At 39.2% G+C, this 14,379-nt stretch overlaps 1 protein-coding gene across 2 annotated transcripts in view; it reads right to left on the reverse strand.

Annotated features, from left to right (window-relative positions):
• The window catches only part of LOC113995907, a 286,496-nt gene that overhangs the window by 241,060 nt on the left and 31,057 nt on the right, over positions 1-14,379 (reverse strand). The window contains exon 1 of one of the 2 annotated variants that reach the window (XM_039380530.1): positions 1,369-1,390. The exons of the other annotated variant lie outside the window; for it this stretch is intronic. The gene's annotated coding sequence lies outside the window, so the exon portion shown is untranslated. Of the gene's footprint in view, positions 1-1,368; positions 1,391-14,379 lie in introns of those variants that run through there. 2 annotated transcript variants of the gene reach the window in all.

A 14,379-nucleotide genomic window follows, 5' to 3' on the forward strand; every position in this document is an offset into this window, starting at 1 on the left:
CAATATCATTTATTTTGGCAGTGTGCATATGTTAGTAGATTCTTGTGGTCCTCCCTAGGATTAACATGAGTTTTGAGAGATGGTATGGGTTCCATACAAAAATCTGCAAGTTCAGAGCTAAATTCCTTAGTTCAGTAACCTAGGAAAGTGAACTAGAACAACTGAACTGTCTAGTATTCAAAAATAAGACTGTAAACTGTTACAGAAGAGAGTAGAAATTCAGAATCACAGGTATTAGAGATCTCTCTCATTAGCTGCTTCCCTCTTTCAGACATTACACCATCACCAGAGTCCTCCCTGAAACTGTTCTTAATATCAGAAATCTTTCCCCAAAATGTACATATAATTTCTTAACTTGATCAGATTGATAGTTATAACTGTAACTACTCTTCATAGAATGCAAAAATATTATTGTTCTTTGGTTTTCATAACAATGATCTGTTTATTTCTTTTTTAAAGAGCAGTTCCTTCTCTGTCCCTTTCACAGGAGACACTGGTTGTTACTCAGATCCACAATACATATGTCACTATTTCCATTGAGTCCAGAGATAACAACAATGCAACTTCAAGCTAAAAGGCCAAATAAACAGATTCAAGTCAGCATCAAATAAATGGGGTCTCAGCCATAAAATCCACACCACATCCTGCCCTTGGAAGGCAGAGTTCAATTTTGGTTGAGTCAAGCAGGGCAGTTCGTAATCCTGAGAGTGCTTGTTGCTGTCTGCACACACCTTCAAGCACTCTGTCATATTTTCAGTCTTTTCTTTGTATCTGAGCTAGAACCTCTGAGATTCTCTAAGCATGGAGAGTGTCACCTCTTGCAGAATCAAAAAGTGGACAGGGTTACTGGGATTAGCGTAGCAGTTCTCACAGAATTATCAGTGTTTAACAGTTTTGTTTTAATGCCTTTGGATGAGAATTCCTGATTCTGCAAGCCAGGCTGAATCCATGCCCCATACCTTGAAGAACTGATGGGATAGGGGACCCTGGGAGCAGCTTACTAAGAGGTAACCAGAAGGCTGTTGTGCTTTCCCTGTCCACTGCATGAGAGCCAGACAGTGTCTGAACAATTGCTGTTTGATTTGGGTTAAGAGTCAGACACCACCCGGGGCAACGTCCAGACTGCAGCCAGGGATACTGTTTCCAGAAACAGGAACGACAGGTGGGAATTTGCAAATGGTAATGCTTATACACTTAGAGCACCACTGTGTTTCAGGGTGGACCATTAAAACACAAGAATATGACATTTTTCAGGGTGATTTTTTGCATTGGGCCTTGGCAATGCTGAGAGCAGAGTGTATCTCCAAACTCCCTGATCTTTTGTAGCAGTCGATGATCCCGCACTCAGGGATGCAAATACTGCCTTACCTTCCATGCTGTTCCAGTTTTAGTCTGTCAGATTAATGTGCACCACATCATCCAGTGAGAGAGCATGGAGGCAGTGAAAGGGGGCTGCTGTATGACTGGAAAAGGGTGCTGCTTTCAGAACTCCATCATTTCAGTTATGGCTGTGATCCTGGTTTCTTTTGTTATCTGATATAGAGGGAGAAAAATTGCAGCAGGTCATTGGTGACTCCAGTAATGCAAAGCTATGAAGACAGAATATATGCTCTGATTTCTGGAAGTATACTGGCTCTATGTAACACCTTCATTTTATCTTTATCGGTATGGATGATGCATAGGTGGACAAAAATTGCTCTCTGAAGACACCAAACGTTTTGTGAAACAGACAACCTCCATCGAACAAACCTATTTATTATTCTTAGCAGACATCCACAGCCAAACATTTGTCATTGCTGCTCATTACTCATTTGTACATTCGAGAGAAAATTTGCTCAACTTCCAATTCGGACAGTATATTTTATCACCTTTGACTGCCTGGCTTAAAACACTAGGTAGGTATTTTAGTACTAGGTAGGTATTTAATCACTCATTTCTTAATTTAATGCTTCTTCACTGACTTCATTCATGTTGAATGGGCTGATGGCTTAGAGTCCATCACATTATTTTCACCTTGCCTGAATGACTGAAACTATGTGAATAGAACAACAAAACAAGACATAAACTTCTTAAATACAAGGTTATTGGGGAAATAATAACCCATAATAAAATTTCTAAAATTATTATGGTCTGGGAACAATTCCAAGGGGAGGAAGACCATGTGTTACTACACTTTTAAAATGAACAGAACTTCACAGACCTTCTAATGAAACAATATATTTTTAACATTCAGGCACCACTAATTTTTAACCTTTCTGAGTCCAAGAGGTGAAAAAAACTGACAGAGCAAAAGTACTTATGCATGTTGGGCATGGACATGAGACACTTGTTTCTTCAAGGACTACTCATTCCCTCTCTTTGCCTTTTCCAGTGCAATCCCTCAATTTGAGTGGTTGTCATCTGACACCTCAGACTATCAGGTTATTGCTTAGCGAATGTTCTCTTCTTGTTTACACCTGAAGGAAAGCTGAAGTGATTTCAGGCTTTAAAAAGCCCTGTGGCATTTGAAACACCCTGGGAAGTGCAGTTCCCAAGACACAGCTCCAGTCTAGCATTGCAAGGGGCACAGCAAAATTCCACATATGACATTACCAACGTGCCCTAAACTCCGACCCAGAGGGACCATCTTTAAGGTTGAGAGAGCACTTCAGCCTCCGTTCCTCTACAGACCTTTGGCTCTCTGCTGAGGCTGCTACCCAGGGTGCCAATTAGTGCCAGCTGATTGCTCTTCTGATGTGTACACCTCTCTAGGAACTGGACTGAAGCTACCAATTCATTTCGTATAGGTCACTGGATGTTGACAACTTTGTAAGAGATTGACTAAGGCCCAATTTGGATTAGCAATTTAGCAGGAAGGTCCTGTACTGCACTGCCCTCCAACCTCTCTCATGTATGTAATTTTAATACAGCAACTTCTCGCCTGCAAATTGACTACAGTTTCAGAGAAAGGGGTGTTAGAAAACTCCAGAAGCAAGTACATTTACAAAGACTGCCATAAAGTGTTATTGGGAAATTAAACTGTGCCTTGCCCTCTTAACCTTTTGCTATGTAGACTGCATTTAAAGGATTTCATTAGGGCCAGAGGCCAGAGCTTACATTTCTGTTGCTAAGCAAAATGAATCATGGAAGAAATTGACTTAACTGGAGATTCCAATAAAATACTGGTTTTAGAAACAGGGAGTCAACACAGATTCAGCCACTTCAAAATTTTCAGGACGTGAACAGGACATTTGTGTTTTGTTCTAGAATAAGGAAAACACACATATTTATAAAGCCTTTTACAATCTATTTTAATAAACTCACTTCTACAAAATCCTAAGAAAATGGAGTGTGAGAGTCTTACTTGAAAAGTACATACTAATTTAGGCCACAGGTTTTACCTGCAGTAGTTAAACTTTCACTGCTGTTAGCAGCATACAGTGTATTCTGTGGTATGACAATTTCCCTTAAGCTGCAATCATCAATTTTACTAGCTAAACTTCTGCCACATGCTTATTATAGATCCTACACAACTGATTCCAATGCCAGCCACTACCTCTGGGACAAACAACCCTGTGATGGTTTCTTTTCTCTACATTCTCATTCCTAATGCTGTGATAGAATGGAAGTGGGATGCTGACAGTTATGTGCACTCTGAAGATTCCTCTGTGTCAGACTGAGTCCTTTCAGCAATTTCATTGCCTTAGCTAATCTGCAAGAGGTGCAATAAATTTTTTAACCACATTAAATGAGTATAACCACAGTGCACATGCAATTATGCCTGGTGTACAGGTCATAGCAGTTGTTAAAATTGTATCATTTTCCCATGCAACCAGGACTGTTGTTATTATAAGATGAAAGTGTTACAAACTTTCTGTGCATCTAATCCAGCTAAGACACATCTGTACTCTGGAGGTATGTGAGCACTCAGCAAAAATAGAAAGGTATCTGCTCAGCAGTGTCAGCCACTTGAGGTGCTCCATTTCCTTGACTCCCACTCATCTTTGACAGATGATTGTAATGCAATAGCTCGGAGGAGACAGAAAACAGGAGACTGAGACATCCCTGCAGGGCTCCACTGAATTTCAAAGTTGCTAGCAGCATAAAACACAGTAAATTAAAAAGCATGACAAGAGCAATGTTCAGGGCTAAATATATATTGTACATTGTATGAAGTCATAACACAGTCAGTCTCCTACTGAAGAACAGCTTACAGAAAAGCCAGATACCTAAGAGTTAAGTTGGCTAAGATAGTAAATTAAATCAAACAAACAAAAATAAAGAAAAAACACAACAAACAAACGAACAAACAAAAACCCAAACAAACAAAAAACCAAAACCCCAACAACAACAAAAAGAAACAAACAAACAAACAAAAAAAAACTCAAAAAACCACAGGGGTTTCCTGAGTGTGTGCCACATGCAGAAGGGCATGAGAAGGCAGTGGGGAACTTCTGTGTTCCCCTTGCTCCTGGCACTCAGAGCACCCCACAGCCAAGCAAAAACAGGAGCTGCTCCCTGTGCTCCCTGCCAGGTTACAGTCAACTCACAGGCATACATGAAAATTGCAAATTGCAGCATTCCCTTTGCTATAATCCTGTCCACTTCAGCTTGACATGATTACTGGGACTCCTGGACTTCACAAGGGAAGCTGAGTCTGCTCTTTGTGACACCTAACACACCCACTTTGCTGGTGACTCGTGATGCTATCCCTGCATTTTACCTCTTTGCTCAGGTTCAAATGCCTACAGTAAGGTATCAGACAACAAAGAATGAAAATCAAAAGGATTCTCTCCATTATTCATGTTCCTTGAAGACTGAGCTGAGGAGAGGTGTTCCAGTGCCTTTTATACAGAAAGAAGACACAGAAATTGTCATGCTGAATTGCAGATTCAGGACTGGTCTTTACTTGCATGGATGGGAAAAATCCACCTATGTTCTTGGATATTTGTACTTTACAAGGAGGACTTCACAACATCATAAAAAAGAGGAGCCTCTTGTTAACAGATCACATTCTATGTATAATACAGAGTTGTATATATTAAAAATAAATTTAACCCAGTCAACCCTGGTATGTAGGTGGGAAATGAGACTACTAGTATAAAATAATTTTTTATAAGAACAAGCTGGACAAATTCCTATTAGAGAAATGACATTTTTAACACAAAAAATAAGTTTTAATTAAAACTGGCTCTTTAAGGACATGCCAGATAAATCCTTAAAATCTTTAAGACAAGCTTGATCATCTTTTTAAAATCTGTGTTAGAGCCCAAGAGAAGTGATGAGCTTGAGACAGCTTTATTTAGTGTGGTACTATGGCCTTTGGTAGGTCATGGGGTCAGAGAATATCAGTCACCAGGGCTGCCTTCTCTGATGACTTTAATCTTTAGAACCTTCTAGTGAAACTCTGTGACCCATCATTAGCAACACGCATGAAAAATGGCCAAAGTACATATTTGGTTGCACGTGACATCATAAATTACCCACAGGACCATTCTGACCAATGAGTTTTCACTGGAAATAACCAAGAAAAAAATGAGAAAAGAGCACTCCTGCTGTCACCACTGCCTACCAGCAGACATCGCTGTGATGAGCTGACACTCCTGGTCCCTCAGCCAGGAGTAGTCACTCACTTCTGCCAGACAGCCACCACGAGGAGCTTGTCAGTCCATCTTTGATCTGTTGACCAAAGGCTGCCCATCTGCTAATCAGGTGGAGCCATCCTCTCATTGTCTTGTAATCACTTTGATCAAGCTCCTCAAACAACTCATTTCTAAAACGCCAGCACTATCACCTTACACACTAGGACGTGTTGACTATCTGAGTTTGATCCCACAGGAAAACAGGGGATTTCAGGAAGAAAAGAACCAAGGACAGCCAGGATCAGGATGGGCTACAGGAATTTGGTTCCCACAGCAGTATGGTTTTCCCTGCCAACAGCACCAGTGAAGGGCATAGCCTTGGAAATATGCCTCTGTTACCCCGGGATTCAAGCAGGGCTCCATGCTCCCCTCCTGCCTCACTACCTCTCACAGCAAAACCTCTTGGACCATAAACAGCACCAAATTTCAGTTTTATATATTCCTTCACAAAAAGTTTCACTTGATTAGAGTTAAGGTTGTTCACATATCTTTACTCATAAAAAGGACATATTAAAAAAGACTTTAGGAAAGATATATTTGACCTCAAGCCAAGACACTGAAATCAAACCAAACAATAAAGACCAGGGAAACACACTGTAACTCACTCAACAGTGTAACAAAATGCTATCACTGCAGAAAAACACAAAAGTAATAAAAGTAACTTCGACCTTAGTAGCTTTCAAAGTGTTAGGAAGTGATGGAAATTTTCTAACCTGATTTAAGAAATCTCTTCTGCTCTGCAATCTCCTTTTTTTTTCCTCTGTGATATGAAACTTTGAAAGCCTCCGGCATTTTTTTCTAATTCTAAGATGAAGTTCAATGAATGAATCTACAATTTGTTGAAAAATTACTTTAAATAATAACAATACTTTAATAAGTTCCACAGCCACCATCATTCTTTTTCACCTCTTGGGAAGGTTTCCTGACAAGTGGGAGTGAATTAGGAGCTAAACATCTTTGTAAACATAATTTGAGCAGTGAATTAGAGTACGGTTCCTAAATCACTTGAGAAAATAAATTCAGCTTCTTGATCATTTGGCCTCCTAACATTTTTATTTATGTCCCTACCTCTATTCAGCCTGCAGGTATATGCCAGTTTATTTTCATAGTAAAAGACAAGCAGCTATAATGCAGGTTCCAGAACACCTTTTAAAATTAGTATTTCTGAAGTTTCCTTTCTTTCCCACTCCTGTTACAACTACACTGGGAAGAAAACAAAACACAGTTATAACGAACAAAAGGGATGTTACAGATAAAAATCACACATTTCTATTCTGTATCCTGCAAGTATATTCCAGACCAAATCACAAAGTCAAAACCAGACATCTTTTCCTTCCTAACCCATACAAATGGGTGAATTATGAATGAATTACGTTTTATGAATTACATTCAATCCTTTTTTTTTTTTTTATTTTGATGGATTTGAGTGTTAAAACACCTTACAAGCAGGAAAACAATTTACAAAGGCAAGAAGGGAGCTGAACGCACTAGCTGATCTACAGGAGGTTTCTTAGCTTATCACATCCCCACGCCACTATCTGAAAATCTTGCAGTCTCTCTTCTCAATAGTTTAGAGGGCAATTTGCATAACTGCAAGCTCACAAAATTCTGCACACAACACAAGTTGCATAGGAAAGCAAAAGAGCAAACGCAGAGTAACTATCCACGTCGCATCACTATCCATGTACTTGCTGCTGAGTCTAATGCTTCTGGAAAGACACAGCTCATCACTCTGCCTGCCTCTGCAGTGCATGTGCCAGAAGCCTGATGCTTCCTGAGCCTCAGGAAGCAAACTCATTCAGCACATGCCATAAAATTGTTTTGTCTATAGAAATGTAGAAATAAGGGACAGGGACACAGGAACTCTATTCTTCATAAGAACGGGGAGATCATGTTAAGAATAGTGACTGTGGAAGGCATATGAACCTGCAACCAGAGAAAACAGACCCATTCCAACACGAACTTTTGCTCTCAAACAACTAAGTTCCTTCTTCCCTGTGGCAAGAAATGGATTTCACTTTTATACAAGAACTATAAAGAAGAGGAAAATATGAGAATTAAACCACATTTTAGAATCTTACCTAAGGCTGCACAGCCTTCCTTACTAGAGAGCCTGCTGTTAGTGAGGGTACTTGGGTTGTTTCCTCTTTATTTACCCTACACACCTTGTTAAGCAATGTCAGTCAGGTTACAGAATTCAGTACTCATTTGTTCAGAAATTGCAGGATCAGTGTGCGATTTAAACTCAGCCTAAACTATTATCTAGGCTTGATCAATAGTTTATGATACAGTCTTTAATACACAGTCCTAATGTTGCTTTATTTAACGCATAAGATAGCAAATGCTCACTTTAGGAGCACCTCACTCTGCAGTACTTTGTTTTGTTCCATTACTCATATTGCAGTTCTTTGTAGTGGTCTTTATTCTCCACATTAGGTTCAAAACCTGCTCTGAAGACAAATTCATTTACTTTGCCCAGGCATTTGTTTGGTGCTCATCATTAGAGGATACAAGTGATTCAGACATATTATTTTTACTGCAGACAAAAAAGTCAGCATCCATCTTCTACACAAGACGTGCACGGAGATTACAGTCAGAGAGATACAGGTACACAAAATCTGAGACATCTGGCACATGAGCTGGAATAGTAGATAGCACTACTCATTATTCTGTAGACTCAAAACAACTCTCTAGTGACTTCAGGAGTAGATGTGGGTGTTCAACACTTCTGATTAATCAGAGTGTAGGATCTCACAGTCAGCACGCAGAAGCTGGGGAATACACGCACGATATGAAAAATTTACTGACTTTACTAAACATCTGTGGCAGAGACAAGACTACAGTCCTATTTTTCAGAGTCTTATCTAACTTCTCACCTATATATTTCCTTTCCTGTAGTCTTTGATTTATATACTACACGCCATCCAACTGCAAGAAATGAACAGTCTCTTCTACTGCACAAGCCTGTATATCTCTGGGCAGGTCTAACTTGTAGTCTGGATAAGGCAGAAATCCCATGGGAGGTGAGGACATGGGGAGAGAGAAAGAGGCAGTAGATCACTACATAGTTAAAGACTCTGTTCTAGTGCACATGAAAAAATGAGCTGTGTTTGATGACCTCAAATCTGCCATTTTTTTAACTTCTGAGTACTCTGCTTTGCTACCTAAAAATTAGTCTATGTTATTTTTTCATGCTAGTGCTGTATGAAACACTGTACTCTGTATGCCAGAGAACTTGTTTATGCTGCAATAGAATTTTGGGAGGGCAATAAAGTACTAGAAGGATATTTCCATATATAACTTTCTCTAACTTTATGCTTTGCTTTTTTACTTCAGGCATTGTTGATTTGGTCAGTTTTTGCTTCTTTGAGGGTTTTTTGGGGGAGAATGTTTGTTGGTTTTTATTTAAAATATTGAATTAATTCCGTGTCTGTGCCTTTTGTGCAAAAACTATACACGCTAAATAGTCCCTTTTTTAATTAGAAATGTCATTTCCATTATATTTATTGAGGAATAAAACTCAAGTTTCATTTAAGCACTGAGATTTGGATCACTTAAAAAGACTGGACAAAAAAATTAAAGCTAGCTGAACACCTGAATACCAGGATGTGACCATCCACAGCAGGACTTGGATACTGTGGGGCACACTGCAAACATGCCATTAATAGTGTCACCTAAATAAGCCCAAGGACTTCATTATAACGAAAACCTTCAAATTCCTGCAGTGTGTTTCTCTGATTGTCATTAGCATTTTGCAATTTTGTCTGTGAGTTGGATGGATTTTTCTTTCCCATTTTGATGGTGGAAATATCCCAGCTCCCTCCAGCATAAAGTTGCATTTTACACATCCCAGGGCATGCAGGTAATGCCTGACAGGTGATGTCCTCTCCGGGGAGCTGGGCGGGGGTCTTTGTCGGGAGGAGGAGGAAGAGGAAGAGCAGAGCTGGGCCGGGGTCTGTGTCGGGAGGAGGAGGAGGATGCCCGGCCCCGGGCACGCTGCTCTCCAACGCCGGACTAGGAGCATCCTCTAGCGGCCAGCGCCTCGGGAAGTCCCTGCGTCCCCCAGAAATAAGAATCTTCTGGAAGACGGAGAGAAATCAGCAACCGAGGGTAACGGGCAGAAACCAAAAGGATACTCAGAAGGTGAAGGATATTTTTTTCCCGGTGTCATTTATGCCTCCATGTCAGAATAAATGGGAGACAGTTCTCTTCTGGGTCCTGAGTAGCACAGAGACCCCTTTCCCTCTCTGCTCTGGAAAACCCTCATCATCAGCTGTTCTTTAGCATGTAAGAAAACAAAAGGAACAAAAAAACCCAAAACATACAAACAAAAAACCCAAAACACTCCCCAAACACCCTCGAAAACCTCCAAATGCAACCAAACCAAAACATCCCACAAATCCAACCAGTCTGAAAGAACTGTGTACAAAACTCTGAATTGTGTTACATTTGCATTAACTTTGTAGCCACTTCACTTAAACAACAGCCACATTACATTCTAATCAGCATATGGTACAAAACAGGGGACAAATGCAAAAGAAAGGAAAAAGAGCAATCACATGTGCTTGGCACTTCCCCAGACCATAAAGGAATCTCATTGTGGTTAAAAAATTATATATATATATAAAATTGCCCGATAAATGTTCCCAAATTTGATTGCTTAGGAACTTCAGAGATTTTGGCACAGATGTAGTCAGAAGTTTGGCACTCCATATTATTATTACGATCTAGGATTAAGGCAAGTTAAAAGCCTATGGTGGGTACACACTGGCTGAAAACATAAATTAGCTTGTTAGGGCATAAATCACACAGCCAAGGTCAAGCAACTAGAAGGCAAAGGACTAGTGCCTAATACTTTACATGCCATGAGGATGGCACCTGGGATCAGAAATGGCCACCTCAAGGGCTGCAGGATGAGGAACATGACTGAGAGCACACTGGGGTTTTTAGGGAGGATGGCTTTTGTGATGTTTCCAGCCTCACTACTGCACCCTTTTCTATTCTCCTTTGTTTGGCTGCTTTTCTCAGGCAGCATTTCCCCTCCAAACACATCAAAACTGGGCACATTCACCTGAACTACTCTTAATAGTCTAACACATTCCAATCATGCCTGGAGTAGGAAAAAAGGTAGCATACTTTGACAGATGTGACAGTAATACGGTCAAGTGCAGACAGTATATTTATAAAAATGACTACGTTTGACTTTTGACTTCCAGGCAAAGCTTAAAATTAGTCATGTCCTGATGGGTAATATTTTGAAATAAGATTTGCTTATTTACCTTGGGTTTCTACTGAGGATAATTTTAGGGAAACTTTGCCATGTTTTAAAGCAGACTGTATTTGCCTGTCTTCCCATGAAAGGAAAATATGATTCAGTTTTCCTCCATTTCTGCCAGGATGCAGTTAGATACAGGGGGGAGAATCATGCCAGGAGCAATGACTAAGCCACCATGTGTCTTTGTGGATTAGCCATGACCTGGGCACCATGAGTGGCACTCCAGCAATCTCAACCAGACCCTGCTGCCCAAGGGTGCTGGCCCTAACATAGAGAAGTACATAAAGAAATTTGTGCATTCCTAATATTCATTAGAACTGCAAGACACACACCAAGCACAATGTGTTGAGAGCAGTACATATGTCTGCCACACTGCTGTAGATTGAGCAAACAAAAAAATTCACGGGGAAAGAAACAAAATGACCTCTGGCAGCGACAACTACCCTTCAAGTACTTAACCTGCACTCCTATCAAGGAATCCTGATGATTAATTTTTAAGTGTATGGTACAGACAACATGCATTGCTGATGCTGTCTTACAAACCATCTTTTATATTTCAGTGCAGTGGGGGAAAAAAGACCCTTCTGGTAAAGACACAGTGTGGTGGGAGACCAAACATTTATTGTTACATTTCAATCTGACTTCAAATCATGGCATGGCACGGCACATATACATTTTTATGCATATATATATACATTTGCATTTTATACATGTTTATGCATATATACATATATATGCATATATATGCAGATATCTGTGTGTGTATATATATATATGAGATATATATCTGTAAGTTTATACCTATTCTGTGTACCTAATTACATATACAGACACATAATGATGCAATATTAATTGGCTATTACAATTTAGGACAGTTATTGTCTGTAAACCTATAAGAATACCAATGTAGGTTCAGCGGGAGTCAAAAAAACAAATGGAATACTAGAAACTTTAGAGAAAGAATAAAGCTCAAAATATAAAGTCATTATGATAAAGTCTGGGCATAATTCTGGCAACCTTGTCAAAAACAGATGTACCAGAACTCCACAAGAGAAAAACAAAGAGGATGACCTATGGTGTAAGAACATTTCTGTATCGAAATAAATTAAAAAGCTATAAAAATCACTAACAGGATGGAGAACATGAGGGGCAATGATAATTCCATCTTTCCCATTAGGGATCCTCAAATACAATTACCAGGCAGCAGCTTTAAAACATACAAGAGGAGTACTTTTCCACACAGCTCTTATCCTGGAACTCATTGCAACCAAACACAGAAGACTTCATTAAGTGTAAACGTTAAAAAAGTGCAAGAAGGTAAATCACAGCCTATTAACACAAAGATACAGCTATAACCTCTAGCTTAGGACAGTCAACTGCTCGATCCACTAAAGAATGAGAGAGTATAGGAAAGGATGAGGAACCATCACTATTTATCTGACTAATTCTTCATGTTTTGCTATATTTTCCATTCTTAAGCTCTGTAAGGTTTTATTTTGCCTTCTCTGTATAAGCTCATGTCTGTAGCCTACCAACTACTTTACCCATCATAAACGTTTCATACTTTATTGCTACTGCTGTAATCATCAAACATTCACAGCATTCTTCTTAACCTGCCAAGTGCTACAAAATTCAGCGATACACTTTCAACATCCCAGAGTAATCCAAGGAAAGTGTTTGTATTTACTCCTTCCTAAATTACTCAGTAACTTTCACCTGGTAGATTTTACATTTTCTTATTATCTTTATATTCCACATTGCAAGTCTGAATTTCTGAGACTTTTAGAAATGGAGAAGTGAAAGAAAGCACAACTTATACATAGTGCTACCATCATCCTATACATATAATGAAATGAAGAACTGAACAGCTCTTTTTAACCACTGTTTTATCTTATTGACACTTGTGTGCTGAAAAACACATTTACAGATTGATTCTTAACGGATTATTGAAACTCCATTAATCCTACTGGTACCACGACCTAGTATTCTTGCAGCATATATAAATCAAAGAAAGTAAGTTAAAATTAAGAGAAAACAAAATACCCAATAAACCACATTTTTACATGCAGTTGGCTTTCAGTTTTGGTTCATGGTAAGTTTATAACTTTGAAGAGAATGTATTTTTTTATTCTCAAAACACAGGTATCCATTGTAACTTTCTTATTGTCAGCTGAAAACTCTGCACTAGTCTACAGTCCCCAGCACACTCTTTGAAGCCAGATGAGAAAAGAGAGGATGCAGAAAAGGAATCAGGACAGACCAAGATTTGAAGCTTTCAGACTTAAGTTCTAAGCTTTAGTATTTCAAATTGAGACCATTTTTTCAAGTGAGAAAATACAGGGGAAAAAAGAAAAAGGCTGGAAGTTGTGTTCTTTAACGTGCTTGGAGTGGGAAGGGGGTGTGCAATTACTTTCCAACACATTTAAGCAAAGGTTGCATGTGTATATGAAAGAAAGGTAGAGTTGGTTGGCCATAAATTAGTTTCAGCTGCATAGCCCAGTTTCAGTAGCAACTCTTGACCTTCTTTCCTCCTAAGAATGGGTGCTCTAAGCTTGGTCTTTCTTGAGCCTCCTGGACAGATATGACAGCCATGCAGTGAGAGGCTCCAGGGTAAAGAAAAATTCTGAGCTGCCTGCAGTCAGTGTCACCATGATAGGCATGATGTGACACTGCCAAAATAAGCATACTACCATGAAAAGTTCACAGATGGCCAAAGATGGATTATAGTTCATAAAGTTAAAACTGCTCTATATTTGAGTCCATATTGCTGCAACTTTGCCAGCCAACCAGAGCAGAGCTAAGTGCCATTCATTAGAGTCCTTGCAAGCTCCACAGATTTTAAGAAATCAGATAAACTAAAAAAAAGGGATTTCTAGCTGAAATTTTCACAGTCTTTACTAGAGTGGAGTTTAAACCTCCGTGGTTGAGGTTTGTAACTCGTACCAGAATCTTACAGAACAGCAGGAGAATCAATACCAAAACCAGCAGATGAAGAAAAAAAATACACCGAAACCACAAAGCAGTAACCCATGCCTGCACAGAGAAAGACTAACTCATAATTTCATACCTACATAGAGCATCCTGACCGTGACTGCAATCCACAATTAACCCAAAGACACTCAATAATCACTGAAATATTATTATTGCTTTTTGTTCACATCAACATGTGAACATAACAGTCCCCCGAAAACAAACTAATGCATTTTCACATGGAGGGATCAAATACTTTCAAAATGCTACCATACAAGTGTAATAATACAGAAAATATAGATACCTTAAATTAACTTCCGGGTTTTTTAATGCCTTTTCTTTCCTTTTTTTTTTTTTTTTAACCTTGACAGTGAAGACACAATTCTACTTTCTCAAAATTTGACAAAGACTGGACAAACTCATCCTCTTAATAAAAGAATAGCTAGTAAAATTATGCTTTGTAACAGACTTCCTAATGATTTTATGCTGGTCTGGTACAGTCAGGAAAATTTT

The sequence above is a fragment of the Pipra filicauda genome, unplaced genomic scaffold (genome assembly GCF_003945595.2).
Source record: "Pipra filicauda isolate LSUMZ 115617 unplaced genomic scaffold, ASM394559v2 scaffold197_size1571708_pilon, whole genome shotgun sequence".
Taxonomy (NCBI): Eukaryota; Metazoa; Chordata; class Aves; order Passeriformes; family Pipridae; genus Pipra; species Pipra filicauda.